This window comes from Sorex fumeus, unplaced genomic scaffold (genome assembly GCF_029834395.1).
Source record: "Sorex fumeus unplaced genomic scaffold, SorFum_2.1 ptg000191l, whole genome shotgun sequence".
Taxonomy (NCBI): Eukaryota; Metazoa; Chordata; class Mammalia; order Eulipotyphla; family Soricidae; genus Sorex; species Sorex fumeus.
The window spans coordinates 1070439-1091186 of record NW_026606248.1 but is presented as its reverse complement, the minus strand read 5'-3'; the positions used below and the strand labels follow the sequence as shown (position 1 = coordinate 1091186).

The following is a 20748-nucleotide window of genomic DNA, read 5'->3' as shown; positions in this document are numbered from 1 at the left end:
AACAATGTAAAGGTAAAGGTAAAGGCCCTCCCGTTGATCGTCGATTTGCTCGAGCGGGCCCAGTAACGTCTCCATTGGAGACTTTGTTGTTACTGTGTCTGGCATATCGAATACTCTCGGTAGCTTGCCGGGCTCTCCGAGAGGGGTGGAGGAATCGAACTCGGGTCGGCCATGTTGGCCGCTTGTAAGGCGAACGCCCTACCCGCTGTGCTATCGCTAGGCCTTCAAAATAATTATCCATCTACTTACTTGAATTTATTTCAAATACACTAATATTTACTATTCTCTCTCTCTCTCTCTCTCTCTCTCTCTCTCTCTCTCTCTTCTCACTGTGTGTATGTGCATGTGCCTGTGTGTGTGTACGCACACATGCATGCACACATGCGTGCGTTGTGTTTGTGCTTTGTTATTTATTTATATTGGTTTACTGATAACCCCTGGTGGTGCTTTAAAGCTTACTCCTGGCCCTGGACTCAGGAATCACTCCTGACGGTTACTTATTTTGGTTTACTGGCCACACATGGCTGTACTCAGGGTCCTGTCCTCAAGTATCATTCCTAGGGGGACTGGAGGGACCAGATGAGGTGCCAGGGATCGAACCTGGGTCAGGCATATGCCAGACAATTGCCTTACCTGTTGTACTATTACTCTTCTCCCTCTAATATTAACTGTTCTTTGAAGAAATAGGCATGAAGACACATCTCCCAGAAGAGACTAGAACTGCGAGAAACCATTTTACATAGCAGGAATCCAACCAGTCTAATAAATTTTATTATTTTTTTTGTAGGGGTAGGTGGTTTGGGGATTACTACTGGCTCTTCTCTCAAGGATCATTCCTGGTGGTGCTCAGGGGACCATTCGGGATGGTAGGAATCAAATCCAGGTTGCAGCATGCAACGCAAGCACCTTACCCACTGTACTATCTCTCCAGTCCCAAACAGATTTGATTTAAAGTTGCTGGTATGTTACAGGGAATGCTCAGCTCGAGGACAAGATAGTTGTACCTAGGAAAGGTTAAAAGCTCTTTACTATGGATTGATAACCAATCACTTCAATTATCATTAAACATTTATTGGGCATTGGGAGTAGATAAAACTATACCAAAATAGAGCAGCAGAGTCCCTGCCAAATGGAAGCTCCAAACAAGGCACTTAAGATATGTAGCCCAATTGCCAATTGCACAGAAGGACAAAGAAACATTCCGATCCCCATGATGGGGTCACTAGGTCAAAGCATCCTAGTTCTGTACTATTGTTGAGCTCACAGGCTGGATACACAGCCCAAAAGATAGAGCGCATGCCTCAATGTGTGAGGCCCTGGGTTCCATCCTGGTATTGTTTATCCCCCTTGCAGCATCACCAGGCAAGACCCTGGTTGCCAGAAGTGTCCCACTACAATCTAAAATATATACATATATATCTCTTGGGGATGTGGCTCACAAGTGTGAGGTCTGGGCTTAATTTCCAATACACCAATCGACCAAACAAACAAGTGAATAAAATTAAGGAGAAAGTTCCTTTGAAGAGTTTTGAAGGAGGTATATGAAAAAGAAAACATGAAAGCTTGACCAATGGAGTCATAAAATATTCTCAACAGAACAAATGACCTAACAGAAATAGAGGCTACATCTTCACACAGATCAAAATTCTACAAAAACACAGTGTACAATGGAGCAGAGGGCTTAAAAAGAACTAAATTTGAGGTCAAAATAGAGACTCTTGAAGTACGGACGTGTAAAATGGCACGGACACCTGCTAATCCCCATCACCTGTTAGCAGATCAAGCATCAGTGCTATAGAAAGAGATTAAATATAAAGGAGGCACTTTCTGACTAAACTATAGAAAAAAAGGAAGGAAAACAGAAATGACTTAACTACAAAATGCTCTCCAAAACTACAAAAACTTACAGGGAGAATGCCAGTATTGTCTTTAACAAACTGTAATGGAGGCTGAAACAATCAGGTAACCATATGCCAGGGGAATTTTTGATTCCACAAATAAACAGAATACAAAGATGCATTCACACTTAAGAGGTGTGGAAAAGTAGACACTTCAAATTATACTCTGGATGTTAAGCAAGGAACTGCATTGTAAAGAGCAGCCTAGCTTTGAGCGAAGATAAAAGAGGAGTACCTGCCAGAATAGATTAGGGCAAATAATAAGAAAAACAAGTCAGTACCACAACTTCCCACCCTACTTGTCATCCCCCCTCACCCCCAACAACCACCATTGCAGTCTGAGTCTTTCAGTTTCAGAAAGTCCAGTGCCTGTTTACTTATGTCTGGACATGATCCAGAGCCTCTGTACTGCTCTCTTTTACATTTTATTCTATCGAGAAAGATGTGGCAACTGAAATCTATTATGATGTCAAAAGGTAGCTGACAACATAAAATGTATCCCGCTGAGTTGATGCTGCACACAGCTAAATTTACAACAACAGGAGTATCATAAAAATTATAAGAACTGCAAATTAACTGCTGATTTCTTGTTCGCTGACATAAATAATGGTAAGGACCTGGATAACTTCCAAACATCCTTACCACTGTTTAATTTGTCAAAATCTATCAAGAACATTTCAACCACAAACCTGTCCTCTAAGGTACATTATCATTCACACACTTAGATTAACATAGGTGGCAGCCCAAGAAGCCTGCATAATTACTAAGACTCCATGAGGCTCCTCTCACATTCGTAATTCCTCAGTGTGTCAGTGTCTCACTCTTTCTTAAGCACCATCTTACCCTCAATTAGTTATTTAAGCTCATTTAAAAATTTGGCTCTAATTTTGCAAGATATGTCTGTCTGCTTTCAAAATTAGTCTCTCATTACAATGTTAAGGTTCCTACTGGGCTCAAATTAGCAAGATTTTCTGTTTACTTCCTATTTATGAACCAGGAATGCTGGTAGCAGTATGGTGCTTGAGCAGTTAGCTGACAGCTGTTGGGAAACCCAGCAGGTAAGGTCACACATTGAAAGAAATGACAAAGACAATAATTCCTTTCTTGAAGAAAGTTAAAACACAGAATCACATGGCTTCTTCCACCAACAATCAACTCTGCCTTACAGAGAAGGCAAGAAAACAGCTTTGATAAAGATGTGAAACCTCTTTGAAAAATTCATACTTAATTCATAGCAAATTCAAAATTATGGTTAATCTATTTCATCACTCATGTGCTAAAATGTGGCTAAGGATAAGAATATTCTAATCAAATTAACAGAACAAATACTTGAAAAATTCTTTGCAGTGAGGAAGACCTTTTTTCTCTACATAGGAGAGTCTGACCCACGTGTATGTCTGCTCCAGCCCTTGCCTTCCCCCTGACATGGGTCTAGAACAAATTTGTGATACTGCTGAAATGAAAAAAAAAGAAAAAGAATATTTGACCATAATATTGTTACCAAAAATAATCATCTGGTAGTTTCACTGTCTAAATAGAAGCTATGTATGCATTTGTGCAGAAACTAGGCAGTTCTAACTCCTTGATTAGTCCTAATACAATGAGCATTGGGAGATGTTCGGTAGATACTAAGTAAATCTAGCATACACTACTTGTACCCAAATTGGTTTATTTCCCATTTCTGTATTTGGGGGGAAAAGCAATTTCTGTATGACAGATGCACCTGGAGTTTGCCACATGGCCTACACACAGAAAGGGCTATACAGTCACAGATTTAGCAACAACAGGAAAATTGCATTTTATTCTTATTTGCTAAAAAATAATAAAAGCATATTTCCCCCCTCATGGAACATGTTTATATTGAGCTGCTGCACAGAGAAAGTGAAGAGTAGGGATAGAACTCTGACTTGCACTGGGATAAATAAAGCTCCCTGTCATCTGCTACTGAAAATCATGTTGGTTTGGCCTCAATTGGACCCTACCAGATGCCTGTAAAAACCTAAAGTTATGGGCTAAGTCATCAATCCTTCATTTATCTTTACTATGACTTAAATGTCTCCATCAATGTCAGTGAGCTGCCTCATTATGAAACCAAGCTTTTTCATCAGAGTGGTATAATTTTTAACATTAAAACTGAATAAAATCCTGAAAACAGGTAACATAACAAAAGAGCTTTCTTTTGGTCTCCTCAACAAAATCTTCACCTAAACACAGAGTTCCAAATACATGGAAAAAAACAAGGAAGAAATAAATAATACAGCAGTAACAGTGGTGATATCAATACCCTACTAGTGATGGATACAACAAGGCAGAAGATTCAAAAAGAAAAGAGAAGTCATGATAATAATATCATATCCAATTAATCAAGTAGACAAACAGAACGCCCCACCCATCCAACAACTGAATTACATACTCTTTTAAGTACATATGGTCCTCTTCAGGAAAGAGCCTAAGATCATTAAAACATACTGTGGTAAGTGTAAAAAGACCGAAACAGGGGTCAAAGAGGCAGTACAGTTGGTAGGGCCCTTGCCTTCATGCACTGACTCGGGTTGGGTCCCCCGAACACTATATGATTCTCTAGCCGGCCAGGCATGATCCCAGAGTAAGCCCTGAGTACCACCAGATGTGGCCTAAAACGATAATGAAAAAGGGACTGAAATAATACAAAGTATATTCTCCAATTACAATGAACGGGACTAATAACAAAAATAAGTTTCAAAAACGCAAATATGTGTAAATTAAATAACACATCCCTAAACAATGGGTTAAAAAGAAATAACAATGGAAATCAGAAAACACTTTGAGATGTATGGAAATAAATAACAGAACATACCGAAACTTAGGAGATACAGCAGATCAGTGCTCAGAGGAAATGTCTAGCTGTAAACACCTATGTTAAAATAAAGAACAAAAATTTCAAATAAGTCTTACTTGGAGTCAATCAACCAGTTAACACCCCACCAATATGTTCTTAGTGTTTGGTATCGGGTCATAAGGCAGAAAAACTTTTATAGTGATCACATTATTTTTAACTTGGCAAAAACACAAGTATTTTTTTTTTTCATTTTAATTTTACTTTTGTACTGTTAGGCACACTTGGAGGTGTTCAGGGATCATTTTAGGTGATATTTAGGGCCATATGTGGTGCTGGGGATAAAGCTGGGGTCAGCCACAAGCAAAGCAAGTGCTTACCTCCTGTGTATCTTTCTGACCCCAAAACACATTTGAGGTTATGCATCGTCTTAAAACCAGGTCACTTATTCACTATCGCTTTGAAAAGAACATTATTTTCTTCTCAATAATTTTCTAAATGAAAAAAACTGAGATCACATCTTAAATTAGTAGAAGAAACAACCTTAAAACTAAAGATTTTTGGAATGTGAATCTAATGGCTTTTCTAGAACACAACTAAGCTTATGAACGAAAGCTTTTCATATTTTATATGCTGCAGGTCTTAGAACATTTTTAGCTTGTTACCGCCATTTTGAATTTGAACACCTAAAGATGTTCATGTCCATTTGAATGTATATCAGGCACTAGAAACTCAAGATAAAATTAATCCAAAATGTCAGGTCCATCTAAAAATGCAAGATTCCATCCAAAGACATGGTATGTGATAACTGCTCTATCAAGAACTGAGTAGGTGGGGCTACAGCTGGGGTAGATGAGGGGTGGGGGTGGCAGTGTTGAAGGACCAAAGGTAGGGAAGGAGTGAGAGTCATAGGATAAATTCTGGTATCTAAAATGACACTGTTTTATGGGAAACCATGTGATCAGATCTGGGCTGGGTGAAGTGAAACTCTGTCGCTAAACTCTGCGGCTAGAAAGATAGTGGACTTTTCAAAGGCAAGCAGCAAACAACATGGATTTCAAAAGAAAACAGACCTTGGTTCAAGTAAAGATTATCCATCTGAAATTTTAATTTTAAAATGATTATATGTTATAAGAAGTTACAAAACTAAGGACAGACTACCCACCCAATGCTTCAAAGTGATAACTCATATCACTATAGTACAGTACCAGAATCCAGAAACTAGTATTGTTCTATAGTTGTCAACTAGATTACAGACCCTACTCAATTTCATTTACCTTTTACTGAAACCCCAAGCAATTTCATGTAGATAGCCTCTTTAATTTTGTTTTCCATGAAAGTAGTAATAAAATAGTGCTAGCTTATTGCTTCCGAATAGAAGCTGATATCGATGAGAACTAGAACAATGATCATATTTTAATTATTAAGGAAGACTTTGGAATTTCTAGTTTTGGTCTCACATACTTCCCTTGAGACCCTATCTAACTAATAAATACAGAAATGGCATCTTCTACTAATTATAGTTTGATCCCAGAGGCAAAATTGCTTAAAAACACACATATACAAGAAAAAACGACAACAGAATAGAGCCTATTCTAAGGCTTGAAAGGAAATCTACCCTGAATTTCCTTTATGTATGTGCACACACCCTGATCTCTTTCTACTTCATTTTCCAACAGTGAAATGACTCAGGCATCCTGACTCTCTTTTGAGGCCTTTGGGGGTAAAAAAAAAATAGTGGACTAATTAAAATAGCTGAACCTTAAATTAACATCTAAGGATAATCTTATACTTTAAATGACTTTTCTTCTCCTTTTATGTTGGTAGGGTTTTAGCTTTTTCATTCTAATGTAAGTTTTTTCATCTTAATGAGGTTTTTTTTTTTAATTAAAGAATTGAATTCTAGCCTAAATCCACCTCACCTCAGTGTTCAAACCCATTTGTGCCAACACCCATTTTTATGTTATACTCCAGCCTCCATTCTCCTAAAGTCAGGCAGATAAGAAGCATATTTGAATGGACTCGGTTTTGATTTCAGTTTAGGACAAGCATCTCAAATCAAATCATCTCCAAGGAAATAACTTGGTGTTAACTAAGACCACAGGAAAATAATTTAACAAATACAAGACTGGGATCCATTTCAATTACCACATATATCATAGACTAGCTGCTAAACCTCGTCTCCCAATCTTTAAATTGATTAAAAAATAAAAATTGGATCAAAGAAAATACCTGAGTATGAGGGGAAGTAGCTTATTTTAAATTTTACAACAAATACCCAAATGATCAAAACCTGGCTTCCAACCTGAATTTTAAAAATGTCTTTAGCTTTGCAGGCCACTGTACCCTGTCCAGTTCTCACTCCCTTTTTCTCAACATGAACATATGTTTCCCTTAAAATTACTTCTTTTTTCCTACCCTGGTGTTATGCAAGATCCATGCTTACTTTGGCGATGGAAACAAAATAAGAAGAGCCACCCAGAGTTCTCCATTCCAAAGGGAGGAGCTTCCCAAGAAAAGCAAAGTTTTGCTGTTGTATTTCCTTTCAGCACTGCCTGAAGCAAGCAGCTTTCTTCAGCACGGAATGTCAGTACAGGGAAGGCTGCTTCGGAAATACCTATCAGAACTCTGCGAGGCTGAGGGCGGCTGGGACCAGCCACAGGGTGATCACTGGTGTGTGTATCAACAAGAACTGGCCAAAACAGGGGAGGAGGTGATGGAAGGAGGGAGGTACACAATAAGAAAAGTTGCTTTTGAAACACAAAGTATTAGAAAAGAAGAGTCCTTTTCTTTCCCAGAAAGCTCAAGGAAAACTAAACTCTCAAACTGTGAAGAAACTTGACTTTCTCAAATCAAAATTCCCACTAAAATTGCCAGTGGGTCTAAGTGCATGATCTGAAAAATAAAATTAAGGTACCGTAGCATGCTTGTACAAGAAAAACAAAAAGAGGCTTGCATATAGGATACTGGTTTCAATGAGAAGGGTGGACGCCAAGAACAGTATAAGAATCAAGCACTCACATAATAGATCACTGTGAGTAAAGCTCTCCTGCAGATGTTGGAGTCAGTGATCTAAGCCTCACACTTGGAAAGGTTGTGTGACTGGAGCCATGATATATAAAGTAAGACGCAAGCGCCAAAGTTTTGATTAAGCCAAGTAAACGTGGCTGTTTTTGTTGGGTGGAAGAGATTTTTTTTTTCTCACCAAGCAAAGAATTACGGTAAACATCTGCTAACCATGACCACAGAAGGGGTGGTTGTTTTCATTCAGGGTCATTTTAAAGGAATAAATGTAATTAATAAAACCACACAGTCATAGAATCCAACCTTCCAATAAGTCTGCTTGGTTCTATCCACAGACCTATTTATTAAAGAAGCACTTAACGGAGAAGGTTTCCTGACATGCCATTAAGACTTCTTGGGGACCACTGAGGTGGGAATAAGAATTTTTGGTCTCAAGGGATGCTTGAAATACAAGCAGACCTCATTTCTTAACTCTTTCCAAAGGGTCCTTTCGCTCTACTGGCAAGACTTTATTACAACATATGTATTACTGAGGTAACTAAAGACCCACTTTCAAAAAAATGGAAGGAAAAAAATAATTAATGCCTTAATAGGTTAACCTTCCATAAAAAGTCCCAAAGTATATCTCTCTGTCAAACTACCGTTTTTGAAAATGCCTCAAAGAATTTATTTAATCCAGAATGGCTTGGGTTGTTAAAAATTCCTTATTTGGTTCGTTCTTTTGGGAAGGAATGGGGAGGTAGGGAAACTAGTGGGAAACTGAATTATTCAGGCTGACTGTCATTCAAATCTGTCAAATTAGAGCTCAAAACATCACTTTACCTTTGAACAACCATCCATAAGCCCTTCTGAAATGAGTCGCCTATAATTATTATTAAATGTTCCCAATTAAGAGAAAAATAATCAAATTCATAAAACTCCAACCTTCCATTCTGCATTGAGCGAGTCCTGCTCCATCATTAACATTAGAAGGAACCTCTAGATTTTAGAACAGCAAGTTTTGCACAAACTAGAAGCAACCACCAAATAAAGCTAAAGAACTAAGATTGTGTTCTTCAGGTCCTACTTGACCCCATGGTCACATCAATATGATCAATGAACATGATACTACGTCTGTTGAGACTAAAAAATATTTTCCTTCTCGCTTCTTTATTTTCCATGGAACTAGAACACAGCAATTCATAAAGGTCAGCTTCAGTAAGCTTTTAGGAAAAAGAAATCATTAATCTTATCAACTCCATTTATTCCAATAGTTTCAATACCCAACTGGGTACTAGCTTAGGGGTTAGATGCCAGAGAGAGAATTAACAAAACTTTCCAGAACTCTGGACAAGCACAGCGGGTAGGGCGTTTGCCTTGCACGCAGCCAACATGGCCGACCCGAGTTCGATTCCTCCGGCCCTCTCGGAGAGCCCGGCAAGCTACCGAGAGTATTCCATATGCCAGACACAGTAACTAACAACAAAGTCTCCAATGGAGACGTTACTGGGCCCGCTCGAGCAAATCGATGATCAACGGGAGGGCCTTTACTTTTACTTTTACTTTACATTTTCCACAAAGCTAGGTGTGATATGCCAAGAAATGAAAGAAGGGAGGCAGAGATAGAAATGGAAAAAGATGATGGGGTTTTGATACCCCAACTATCTTTAAATGATAAAGAGCCATTAGACAAGAAAGGGAAGGGCCTGCAGACCTAATCTTATATAATAACCATTAATGCCTTCAAGTGGTAAAAAGAGCAAGCCTTAGTGTGACCACTAATTTTCTCCAACAGGTCAAGATTCATTTCTAGAAGTCAGTCCAGTATCAGAGGTCACTATGGACAGAAATAGACTGTATCTCCAGCTACTCTCAACAATGCTTCAAAACACAACTCATACATCCATCATATGTGTATAATAGATGGATTAAATAAGATGTAATTTTCAAGCTTTAAATAAAATATCAAGTTTTAAAGTATATTCCTAGTGAAAGACAGTAAGCCAAATGTCATAATAAGAAACAACAACAACAATAACTTAGGGGGTATGTGAGATAGTACATTGGGTAAGGTACTTGTTGATCTAAGTTCAACCTTTGCACCTCATATGTTCCCCCCAAACCCAACAGAAGTGATCCTCAAGAGCAGAGCTAAGAGTAAGCCCTGAGCATTGCCAGGTGTGATTCAGAAACATAAATAAATAAATAAACAGTAACTGGGTAGAAGCAAATAATTCTTATGCTTTTATGAAATGCACCATTTTAACCTAATGCTTTCATAATCTTACCCATAAATGCAAAATTGTTTTGATAAAATTAAGAGCCTTTTAATCCAAATTGCAGTGATGCTTCTACACTGATCTGTTATAACTTAGTAATCAGAGTTAACAGACTGCCTAATTAACCAAGCCATCATTTGCCAAGATCCAAATATGGGATGAATTGTGGGCCAAGGAGGAAATATGATGGACATGAAAATTATTAATTCAGGGAAGCATTAAAAGCATGTGGAGTTAAAGTTCTTTGCTAAATCTCACCATCTTTAATATCCTTAATTTTTGTAATAAAAGTAGCATGTGAAAATAAAAAACTATGTTATATTCAGGGTATATGGAAAACATTTTAAAATCAACAAGGTAGTAGTTACTGATATTATTAAATTAGTTTTAAACCTTAGTGCATCTGAAGTACAAATAGGAATGCTCTCTGATAAGAATAACAGCAATAAAATGCTTAGGGGGGTTCAGTACCATATTCAATGTTACATATTGATCAAGATCTTTAATCTGTTCATGAACCCTTACCTCTGTATAATACCATTTTTAGCTTCAGGTATCAGGAACTGTAGAAAACTACAGTTCAGAGTATTTCTTACCCACAAGAATGCATGTTTAAACAAACAATATCCAATGCTTTAAAAATTACTTGGGAATGTTTCTGTCATTAAGCTCATCAAAATTTCACCCATGGAGGCTTTATCCATGCTTACACATTATGACAAAGGACACCAGAAGAACTTGAAATAAGCAAGGCTGCCAACCTGTGTAAGAAATTTTCCTTGGCACTTGCTATTCTAATGCTACCATCACTGATATAACCTAAAAGATATACTTGAACTGAAGATATTTAATAAGCTAAATACTCTGGATAATTCCAACAGAAGTTCAAATACAGAGTACAATCTGAATAGTAAACTGATGAATCTGACCACTTCCCCCTTGGTTACTTGGCTGCTCCTATTCATACTTCAAGGCCCAGCCAGTTCTCTGTGCTTCCCTAAGGCTTCTGATGTCCCTCTCCAACTACAAACAGAACCCATCAGTATTCCTGTTGAGTCTCTGTAACTGTATTATCACTGACCTGTCTGTCTCCCTGGTGGATATAAGTATGTTAAAATTAAAAGATCTTGCCTTAGGACCCAGAACAATGACAGATGGTAGATGGCAGGTGCAAAGGATAGAGGAGGAACACGGACAATGAATAAAATGCAGGCCCCTCAAGGACTGGAAAGGGGTGGTATTTGGGAGGTACTGACCTCCAGAGTAGTAGGTATCAGCAGGGAAGCACAAGTATTCGACAACTTTATAGGGGGAAAAGTTAGATGATATTTGGTCATGAGAGTGTAGGTAGGCCAGAGAACATTTAAGTTTCCAAATGTATAGTCTTATGTTTTCACTGAGCATCAAGTAGAGTGTATATATGCTTTTATGCACACATAATTGTATATATCCACAGATAAACAACTTATCTTCCCCAAAAGCTGCCCCTTTCTGAAATCAGTTCCTCCTTCACAACTTTCACTTGCCTTCTGTAGGTCAAATGACATGCCTCGAGAAGGGCATGTCATCCAGTCCAAACCAAGCACACCGTCCCTTCTCCTCTAACCAGTCCTGCTCCAGCCTCCGGGACTAATAGACACATATCAGATTAATGACAAAACCAGCAAGACTAATGTCTGACGGTCGAGAGAACTCTTTTTTTGAGGGGATCCTATTTTGTTTCTGTTTTGGTGTTACACCATTGGTGTGATCGCTAACTCTACATTCAGGGATCATTCCTGGTAGGGCACCAGGAATAATATGGGATGCTGCAGATAAAGCCCAGTTGTCCATGTGCACGGTAAAAACCCTACCTGGTGTATAACTGCTCTGGCTCTGAGCTGCTAAAACTTTTAGAACGGTTCCTTTTCTTTGTGGTTGTTAATAAAACAGATCCATGAATGTTTTCTTTCTTTTTTTTTTTGTAGGAGTACTGCTATTTATTCAGCCACTGATTAGCTGACTGAATTGGGCATGAACTCCACCTTACTTTTTATTTATTTTTCTTTTTATATTTATTTATTGAATCACTGTGGGAAAAGTTACAAAGCTTTCAGGTTTAAGTCTCGGTCATACAATGATCAAACCCCTTTCCCTTCACCAGTACTCATTTTTCACCACCAAGAACCCCAGTATACCCCACCTCCCACCCCTCCAAATGCCTGTGAGGCAGATGATTTCTACTTAACTCTTCTCTACATTGATTACATTCATTATTTCGACAAAAGATGCACCATTATTGTTTAGAATTTCCCCCCAAACAATCAGAGTTGCTGAAAAGGCATTGTGAAATACTTTGGTTTCTATAGCTGGTTATGAGAATCATATAATGTCAAGTGGCCACAATTTTGGATTTCTGCAAAGAGCCAGATAATTACGAGATTGGTTTCTGTGTGTCTGGTGTTATGGCTGTGCCAGAGAGCCACTCGTGGGGGGCAACTCATGACCTCGGTAGGGCGTGAAGGACGTGCCAGTATCTCTCCCCTTTCCATGAGACTGTAGTTGTCCCATCACTGCCGGCTCATACCTGGCTTTCCTATAAGCTCTGAGGCGGCGGCCACCAGATCCATGAATGTTTTTCAGGCCACAGTGTAATACGGGCCTACTAGAACAAATCTAGCATAGGACAAAATACAGTACTGACAGGGCAGAGCATGGCACAGGCAGAGACCACCAAGACCAGAGGACGCTAGTCATCCTGGCAGACCTTCTAGCTCCAGGAGCCAATTCATTCATTGGTCAGTAGCAACCAAAGAGACCTAATAAACAGTTCAAGGCACAGACACATTAGAAGGAGTCTACTCTTTGTATAACTGCTTATTTGTGAGACTTAGCTTTTATATGCTTTTTTCAAGCTAAATATTTTCCTATCTATGTTTTTAATAAATTTAATGCATTTTTGTACATCAATGTCCTTGACTTACAGCATATGGCTCTGTAATTCTTCTCACCACATAACCAAAGACCTCCTGATTTTGTTTGCTAGTGTTAACTTCCAAATAGCACAGATATTCATACTGGTAACTGAAATGCCTTCCAGGTTAAAAGATCCCCCAAGTGGAGGGACTTTTCAAACCTCCTTCCTAAGAAAATGCCCAGGTACAGCACTGCTGCTTTGGACACCCTCTTCCTTGCCACACTTTCCCACACAGGTGATTGAGCGGAACAAATCAATTGTTGGGTGGTCAGAGGGTAATATGAAATAAAATGAGGGCTGCAGAGATGAGGTTAATTAGAATAGCATACCAGAGAAAAATGACTCAAAGGTCTAGAGAAAATGTCTTAGCAGGCACATCCAACTGGATATAGAAGAATGCCAATTAAGTGGTTGTCCTTGTTCCTAATCATATTGGGACATACTTCTATTTCCCATAGCTCTTGTACTTGCAGAAAAGATTTAAAGCATTTTAAAAAAAAACGAGTAAGATCAAACAGGGCCTGGTGATGAAATATGAAAGTTAAGCACACAGAGTACAAGCAGTCCCAAAGTTAAAAATTGTATATTAAAACAAAACTGTAGTACTGTAGCACTGTCCTCCCATTGTTCATTGATTTGCTCTAGCGGGCACCAGTAACATCTCCATTGTGAGAATTGTAGCATAATGAATACGCCAGGGGAGCTTGCCAGGCTCTGCCATGCATGCGGAACACTCTTGGTAGCTTGCTGGGCTCACCAAGAGGGGCGGAGAAATCGAACCCGGGTTGGCCACAATGACTGAAAATCAGCATCTCAAGAAAAAGTTTGCAAGATGAAAACCATATGGCATAGCAGTTAGGAGCCAGGGCACCAAAGGAAGAGTGCCTGGGCTCAAACCCCAGCTCCACTTCACTTTTTGGGGGGTGGGAAGAAGGGAGTTGGGGGCAAAACAGGCAGTGTTCAGAGGTTACTCCTGGCTCTGTTGCTAGGAGCCATTCCACAGAGTGATCAGGAACATACTGTGCAAGAGAATGAACTGGGGCTGGCCAAGTGCAAGGCAAGCTCCTGAGTTCCTAAACTATCTCTGCAGTCCCAGTTCCCTTTCTTTCTTATAAGCAGTGAAGTTAGCGTCTTCTCTAGACCTCAGTTTCCTCATCTGTAACACAGATGTACCTCAAAAAATTTTAGTGAGTTATACATACTAAAGTGCTTAGGATTATATCTGGTACATAGCAAACTTTTATGGATCTCAAAGAATTTTAGTGAGTTACAATCATGATCACGATCATCCTGTTGTTCGTCGATTGCCTCGGGCAGGCACCAGTAACGTCTCCTTTGCCCTAGCCCTGAGATTTTAAAAAGTGCCATATTCAAGGCTGTCCCAGGTTTAGGAGAATGAGACCCATCATTGTTACTGGTATTTGGCATATTGGGTACGCCACGGGGAGTTTGCCAGACTCTGTCGTGTGGGCAGGCTACATTCGGTAGCCTGCCAGGTTGTGCAAAGTAAGAATGAGATAATAAGATGTCACACAGCTGCATTCGAAGATGGAAGAAGATGGAGGTACCTTCATGCATGTGGAGAGTGGTCTTAACATGGTTGTGGCTGATTCTGGAGGTCTTCCGCTGCTGGAGCTCTGCTCGGGGCGGGGAGGGAAACTCAACCCGCCTCCCTCCAAGGGGCCCTGGCTAGGACAGCCAGGCATGGAGGCCTGTGAGTTACACATTATTAAAATGTTTAGGATTTTTATATCTGGTACATAGCAAATTTTCAGGAAGGTGGACAATACTGGATATAAGGCAGACAACAAAAGAGCACATTTATTCAAATAACTGCTGTTTGTTAGCTTTAAATAAATTTTTAAAATTCTTTAATCTGACTTTCTGAGTTTTTTTCAGGGAGAGGTTATTGGGCCACACCCAGCAGTGCTCAAAGACTATTCATTGTTCCTTACTCTATGGTAATGAGTGACCCTTGGCAAGGCCTAGGGACCCATATGAGGTGCTAGGGATTAAACTGGGGTTAACTGCATACAAGGCAAGCACCTTCCCACTATCTTTCTGTCCATTGACACATTTTCAAGGGAGAAGGAGAGCTATGAATGAAGGAAATGATGGGAGCAAGAAACCCAAGTTCTGGCGTTAGAGAGCTAGTACAACAGATAGGGTATTTGCCATGCACGTGACTGACCTGGGTTCATTCCCCGGCACTTTTTATGGTCCCTTGAACACTACCAGAAGTGATTCCTGAGTGTAAAGCCAGGAGTAAGCCCAGGAGAATCACTAGGTGTGGCCCAAAAACTAAAACCAACCAACCAAACAAACAAACCAAAGAAGCAAGTTCTTCAAGGCACTTCATCTGAAAAAAGCAAAGATGATATATCCATGATTTATTCTAGAAGTAGAAGTCTAAAGAAAGCTCCATTTTTTGGAAGTTGTTTCAGGGGTGGGAGAATGGGTTTGTGCCACCCTAAGTGAGTTGGGATAGAGGCTGTACAAGATGAGTTTTACCTCTTGATCATCAAGAAAAATGTAGTGATGATTAAGATCTGAAATACTACTGATGGTGAGATCTGATATAGAGACCATTACCCCCAGTACACTTGAACCAAGCTCTAGAGATGGCACCAAATGGAAATCAGACAATGCAATAAGATTTCAAGATATTATGTGAAAAAAAAAACAGAAAGCTCTCATCTCTCCCAGTGATTCATGGACACCCACAGTCATGGGCAGATCCAGTGGCCGACCCCTGTGTCAGCAACACTGCACAAAGCTCACCCAAGGGACACACGTTACTGCTTTTGTGCTTATCACTTTGGTTTCTAAAATGATATTTGGAGAAAAGGATGTTACTAGTTTGCAGAGATATAAAGTAACCAAGTTTCTGCCACTATGAGGGCTGGTATAAGTCTCACAAACATTTTCCCTCTGTAGTTCTTTTTACTTGACTGAAACTCATTGACTTGTATATTTTCCTTTACTGAACAAGTCATGAGTAATCAAAATGGGAGGCTTCAACCATCTGTTATTCATGTTCTTTAGTTTTTCTGAGTTGAGGGGGCATAAACTATATACTAAGAGAAGGAAGGCCTCTCGATCTACTCCATAAGTCGTGGAAGCTGAGACACTGTGAAGAGGCCTATTTTGTCTTTACTGCTGACCTGTCGTGGGCTCCAAAGGAGCAGCATGCCTTCTCTGTCTGTCCCTCTCTTTCTCACTCATTTCACTTATCGTGATACTCTCCATGTCTATCCATTTATAAGCAAAGTTCATGACTTCATCTCTCCTAACAGCTGCATAGTATTCCACTGTGTAGAGGTACCAAAGTTTCTTTAAGCAGTCACCTGTTCTAGGGCACTTAGGTTGTTTCCAGATTTTGGCTATTGTGAACAGTGCTGCAATGATCATGAGCGAAGGGGAGAAGGCAGCTGGAATAGAGAATGGATCACTAAGAAAATGATGGCTGGAGGAACCGGCCGGGATGGGAAATGTGTGCAGAAAGTAGATAAAGGACCAAACATGATAATCTCGCAGTGTCTATATTGCAAACCATAATGCCCCAAAGGAGAGAGAGAGTATGAGGAATATTGTCTGCCATGGAGGCAGGGGGAGGGTGAGATATACTGGGGATATTGGTGGTGGGAAATGTGCACTGGTGGAGGAATGGGTGTTTGAACATTGTGTGATTGTAACCCAAACATGAAAGCTTATAACTATCTCACGGTGATTGTTAATCACTTGACATCCCGTTACTCATCATTTGCTTGACAGGGTGCCAGTAACGTCTCCATTCGTCCCAATGGTGTCTGCTCGCTCCAGTAAAACGAAGAGCCTCAAACCGTTTGTTCAAGGTCTTGATGAAGAAGTCTGACCATCTCATAGGTGGGCAGCCACACGATCTTTTGACATCCCGTGGAATCCAGTTGGTAACGGCTCTAGTCCAGTGGTCATCTCCAAATCACATTATGTGTCCAGCCCATCTGATTTTCGATGCCTTGGCAAATGAGACAGCGTCCCTGATTCTTGATCGTCGACGGAGGTCTGAACTCCAGATTCTTTTTCCCACTTGAGTGAAGCGTGATACTCCAAGCACAGCTCTTTTGATTCCTCTTTGGGAGACCCGAATACTGTTCTCGTCCTGTTTTCATAGGGCCCAGGTCTCTGAGACCGTATGCAGGACGAATGGTGGAGTCAAAGAGATGTGCTCGGAGCCGAACATTAGCCAAGCAGCACAAATGCTGGCCATGAGTGTGGAAAGGTCGGACTGCAGCTGAATCTCACAAAGTCAATGTTCATGAAAAATGAACTGACTTCTCACGTTCCATTCACTCTCAACGAAATGAACATTTCCAAAGGCAGTAGTTATGTGGACCTAGGTCGAGAACTCAACATGCCGAAGACCTGGCACCTGAGTTGCACAGGAGGAAGAGAGCAGCATGGAACGCCTTCAATAAAAGAAAGAAAGAAAGAAAGAAAGAAAGAAAGAAAGAAAGAAAGAAAGAAAGAGAGAGAAAGAGAGAAAGAAAGAAAGAAAGAAAGAAAGAAAGAAAGAAAGAGAGAGAGAAGGAAGGAAGGAAGGAAGGAAGGAAGGAAGGAAGGAAGGAGAGAGAGAAAGAAAAAGAAAGAAAGAAAGAAAGAAAGAAAGAAAGAAAGAAAGAAAGGAAGGAAGGAAGGAGAGAGAGAGAAAGAAAGAAAGAAAGAAAGAAAGAAAGAAAGAAAGAAAGAGAGAGAGAGAGGGAGGGAGGGAGGGAGGGAGGGAGGGAAGGAAGGAAGGGAAGGAAGGAAGGAAAGAGGGAAGGAAGGAAGGAAGGAAGGAGAGAGAAAGAAAAAGAAAGAAAGAAAGAAAGAAAGAAAGAAAGAAAGAAAGAAAGAAAGAAAGAAAGCAAGCAAGCGAGCAGCACTGCTCCAAGCTTGGGGTTTCATATGACAACACACCATGGGCATCACACGAGGACACGTCACAAACCAGAACAACCCTTCACTATGTTAAGAGGGTAAAATAAATCAGGACTGCAAAGGATATTTTGATACAACTGCATTTATCTCTATAGACTGGGAAGTTATCATTAGTTTTCTCCCCTTGCAATAGAGCAGGGAGAGGGGTTTCCCACAATGCTCAGGCCCCAAATGGTCAGTAATCTTGCCCAAGGATGTAGTTGGTCCCAGGAGTGCAGGGTACCTTAATGTAGTTTTGGAGATGATGCAGTGTCAGGAGTTGAACTCAGGACTTAATCCTTGTCAGACAGGGGCTCCTGTGATCTATTTCCCTGAATTTAATTTTTATAAAAAAAAGTATGGAGTTTTTAAGTCAAATTCATTAAATATACAATAAAATGTTTTTTTTTAATTGTCAGAAGGGAAAGTTTAATGGTCTAGCCCTAACCTGCAGGCAGGAGGCTCAGGCTTAATCCTTGGCACCATATGGTCCCCCAAGATCACCAGAAGTCCTCCCCAAGCACTAAGCAGGGAGTAGCTCCTGGCTACTGCCTTGTGTCTCTACCCACCAGACCTCAACACACACAAAGGATTTATAGGAAATTTAAGACCGTCTATTCTAAAGCAGCAATCAAAGATCAAAAGACCTATGATCAACTTAAGGGTGAAATACACCCTATCAGGTAGCTTTAGGTTCACTATGGCACCAAGATCTCTGTGAATTCTAAGGTTTCGTGGATGTGGGTCAGTCTCCAAAGACTGAGGCATCCCAGCATTTGATATCTGTAACTTGCATTCGCCGAGACAGGCCATAAATCTCCAACAGCCGACATGTCAACAACAAACATAAAACACATCACCCCACTGCTTGCTCAACTGGCCCTGTTCAGTTTTCAAGTGCATGAAACACGAGCAAAAATAATAAGGAGTCAAGGCTCTCTGCCTGCTTTACCATCTTTAAAGTGAAGATCAATTGCAAGAAAGTGCTATGTGAGTTCTGTCAGTGTAGCTCTGTGTATCTCTCTAGACCAAAGGCATTGTTCTTCTATTCCCGACCCTGTGCAAAGCACTACAGATGCACCATCTCACTTAATCCCTGCAATAAATCAATGTGCTAGGTAATGTCACTACCTGTTTCCAATAAGTAAACTGAGACCTGGAAAGATAAAGTAATTTGCCCAAGGACAAAGAGTCAATGAATGAGAAGACTGGGAGTTAGGCCTGGAAACTGAAGTCCACATCTAAACCTGAGCCTCTCACAATATAATATAGGCCCACTGGTATCTGTCTTGATGGAGAAGATGGTCTTTAACCCTTTTCAGCTAGGACACACTATACCAAGAAACTCTGCAATGTGTAGTGGAAACATCCCCGAGAGCATATAATGGGACTCTACCCTGGTTCTAGAATTAAGGTAACGTAGGCTCATTTTTTTTAAAATTTCTTCTCTTACTCTTTCATCCAGGTGCAGTCCCCTCAAGTGCAATGAAAATACAAAGTTTCACAAGGAAATCCCCAGATAAATTCTGAGTGATTTAATAATGACTGCCCACCACATGCGAACGACTGTCAGCCCTGAGGAAGCCACATTGGGTAAGACAGACTTGGCTCCTTGCTTAGCACCTGGCAAAATATTTAAGACTCATAAAATGATAGAAGCTATAATAAATAGGACAAGAAGCTTGGCAAGAACATCATGCAAAATGGGAGGAGGGGGACCTTTTCTGTGAGTGGTTGGGGAAGGATATCCAAAAAAGTGATACCTGAGCTAAGCTAAAGCAGATTCCAACGAACCATAGAAATTCTTGCAGGCTCAGAGTCATGTTAACCAGAAAGAAGCAAGGAAGACTTTCTGTACTTGAGCACTGTAAGAGTACCTAAGGGGCCACAGAGATGGTAAGGCATGAGGCTGAACTGGGTTTAATCCCTGGCATCCCTTATGGTCCCCTGAAATTGCCAGGAGTTATTCCTGAGTGCAGAGCCAGGAGTAACCCTCAGTATCACTGGGTGTGGTCCAATCCCACCCCACCTCCAAAAAAGATGCCTAAATGAAATATCTAAAACCATCTAAACATTGCCAAGAGTCTTCTGAACAGGCAAGATCTTTAAGTCACCTTCTCTACAGATACTTTTAAAAATTGCTCATGTGAAGCAGACATGGTTTTAAAAATCTTTGGTTATAAAGGTTGAAGGAAGCCCATAGATTCCTGTTCCTGAGGCCTGATCTGGCCTGTCTCACCCAACCGTGCTCGTGAACTCAACACTCAGCCAGCATTCTGTGGGGAAGGACCCCTCACAGGCTGTCTGACCTGCTGCCCCCGGATCATCTCTGAGCTGCCGATCAACACGGCCACAGCACGCAGCAGCCTCCAAGGGCAGATGACGTAGATGATACTGTTCGTGGAAGGCCTTGCCCACGAAGAGCTGGGAGGGCCCAGAGCTTGCAGACTCAGCACAGAGGCAGGGACCAGGATGAGGCAGGTCACGATCGCCTCACGTAGCATCAGCCTGCGCGAGTGAAACCCTACAGTTTCAGATTATCATCAGCAATACCAACCTGAAAGCAGTTAGTGAATTCTGCTTGCTAGGCAGACCCTCTGTATGAGTAAGTGAAAAAAAAAAGAGACGAAGAAGAAGAAGAAGAAATAAAAAAGAACGGCAGGTCTCTTGATCTAAGTCTTTTTAGCAGGACTGTCCAGCTGGCCATGTCCCTGAAGATGGGTGATCAAGGCCAGATACCAAGTTTCAACACAGCCTATCAAGGGACTACTAGGCAAAAAGCAATGGATTATGAAGCAAATATAAACAATTAATAAAACAATGGCCAATGAATCAGCACAGGGTGAAGAAACTGGAAGA

General features: G+C 40.5%; 1 protein-coding gene across 7 annotated transcripts in view; it reads right to left on the bottom strand.

Moving 5' to 3' along the window:
- The window catches only part of FOXP1 (forkhead box P1), a 683259-nt gene that overhangs the window by 414872 nt on the left and 247639 nt on the right, over positions 1 to 20748 (bottom strand). The window contains exon 5 of one of the 7 annotated variants that reach the window (XM_056108027.1): positions 4735 to 4791. The exons of the other annotated variants lie outside the window; for them this stretch is intronic. The gene's annotated coding sequence lies outside the window, so the exon portion shown is untranslated. The remainder of the gene's footprint in view (positions 1 to 4734; positions 4792 to 20748) is intronic. 7 annotated transcript variants of the gene reach the window in all.